Source organism: Otolemur garnettii, unplaced genomic scaffold (assembly GCF_000181295.1).
Source record: "Otolemur garnettii isolate 467f Iridium unplaced genomic scaffold, OtoGar3 scaffold00051, whole genome shotgun sequence".
Lineage (NCBI taxonomy): Eukaryota > Metazoa > Chordata > Mammalia > Primates > Galagidae > Otolemur > Otolemur garnettii.
Window position 1 is genome coordinate 9,671,128 of NW_003852446.1, and position 2,236 is coordinate 9,673,363.

Genomic DNA, 2,236 nt, shown 5'->3' on the forward strand with positions numbered 1-2,236 from the left:
CCAGGAGGGGAGTAGGGAGTTTACATTAGCCTTTTCATTTCCAAATGAAGTTACATTAACCTCTTCATTCCCAAATGGAGTTACATTAACCTCTTCATTCCCAAATGGAGTTACATTAACCTCTTCATTCCCAAATGGAGTTACATTAACCTCTTCAGCAGCGGAAAACCATATATTCCCTTCCCGTTGTCCCGCCGTTCCTCAGCTTGTGTGCATTCTTTACAAAAATCCGGACTTTTTTAAAACGCCGCGGGACGCAGGACAAATTGTTAAAAATTGGGACTGTCCCGCCAAAAGTGGGACGTCTGGTCACCTTAGTTTAGCAGGCCTGGGCTGGATTTGACCCTGCCAGCCCTGGTGTGTGTGGCTGGTGCCCTACCCACTGAGTTACGGGCGCTGCCCCTGTCCTTTTTTTGATTACTCTTTCTTGTCCCATTTGCTGGTTCCTCCTTATTCTCCAAATTCCAAGTGTTGAAGTGCCCCAAAGTTTAGTCCTTAAACCTTGTTTGTACTCCCCTTACTTTCCCCTCACTTTAATGTCTCAGGGCTTTAAATTCCATCTATATGTTGATAACTCCCCACTTTACATCTCCAGCCTGCATCTGTGCCCCTCCAAATCTGCCTAATTGACGTTTCCACTTGGATATGTGTTAGGCACCTCACTTACTTGTCCCAAACAGAGTCTTTGATATGTACTCTCTGGCACTCCCAGAGCTGCTGCTGGAAACTTCCCCACCTCAGTTAATGGCAACTTCACTGTTTTAGGAGCTTGGTGTCATCCTTGATTCCTTTCTTTCTCGCATAACCCATATCCAGCCTGGCAATGAATATTCTTGGCTACATCTTCAGACACTATAAACAGAATTCATCTGCTTCCCTTGACCTTTCTGCCTCCCTCTGACTGTTACCAAAACCTAAACTACCATTGCCTCTCACCTAGGAGATTGAAGTAGCCTCCCTTTTGGTCTCTCTGCTTCTGTCCTTGCTCATCTCAACACTGGCCAATACACTTGTTAAAACATAAGTCAGATCATGTTATTCCTTGGTTGCAATACTCCCCCTATTTTACGCATACTAACACCCAAGTCCTTATTAATACCTACAAAGTCCCATGTGACCTGCCCACTGGACTTCTAATCTCTTCTCCATTAGATTCCACCTGATTTTCTCTCCTCCAGCTACATGTCTGGCGCACCTCTACCTCAGGACCTTTGCACTTGCTTCTCACGCAACCTGGATTTCTTTTTCCCCGATATTTATTTACATGACTCACTTCCTCATTTTCTACAGATTTTTTTCTGCTCAAAAGTCACCTTCTCAGTAGACTTTGAGCAAAGCAGAATGGGGGTGGGCCTCATTCAATCAGTTGAAGGAGGCCTTGAGGAAAAAAAGACTGAAGTCCCTCCAGGAAGAAGGAATTCTGCCTCCACACTGCCTTTGGACTTGAGCTGAAACATCAACCCTTCCCTAGGTCTCCAGCCTGCTGGCTTGCCCTGCAGATTTCAATCTCTCCCTCTCTCTCTTTCTCATTCTCTTTCTCTCTCTCTTCTTCCTATTGGTTCTGTTTCTCTGGAGAACCCCGACTAATACAGGTTTTGGTTCTGTGGCCAACTTATCTAGAATTTTAATATCCATCCCTTAATATTTCATGTCCCCTTTCTTGCTTTATTTTTTCTTCTTAGCACATATCACTACCTAAAATACTATACATCTTACTCGCTTATCTTGTTTATTGTCCATAAGTGCCTAGAATGTAAGCTATTAGGAAATTTATCCACTTAGGGATCCCAGAAGACCAAGGGTATATAATGAAAATAGCAGTTATATATATATATATATTTTTGAGACAGAGTCTCATTATGTCACCCTCTGAGGAGTGCTGTAGTGTCACAGCTCACAGCAACAACAAACTCTTGGGCTTAAGTGATTCTCTTGCCTCAGCCTCCCAAATAGCTGGGACTACAGGTGCCTGCCACAATGCCCCGCTGTTTTTTGGTTGTAGTTGTCTTTTTTTTTTTTTTTGCAGTTTTTGACCAGCGGGGGGTTTGAACCTGCCACCTCCAGCATAGGGGGCCAGCGCCCTACTCTTTTGAGCCACAGGAACTGCCTCCTTGTCTTTTTTTTTTTTTTAACTGCTTTTTGGAGGGTAGATAAAAGTTTCTTTCTTTTTAACTTTTCCTGTGTTGTTTGATTATTCTCATGATCAACCTTAGAATTGTGTCTCACGTTAACTGCC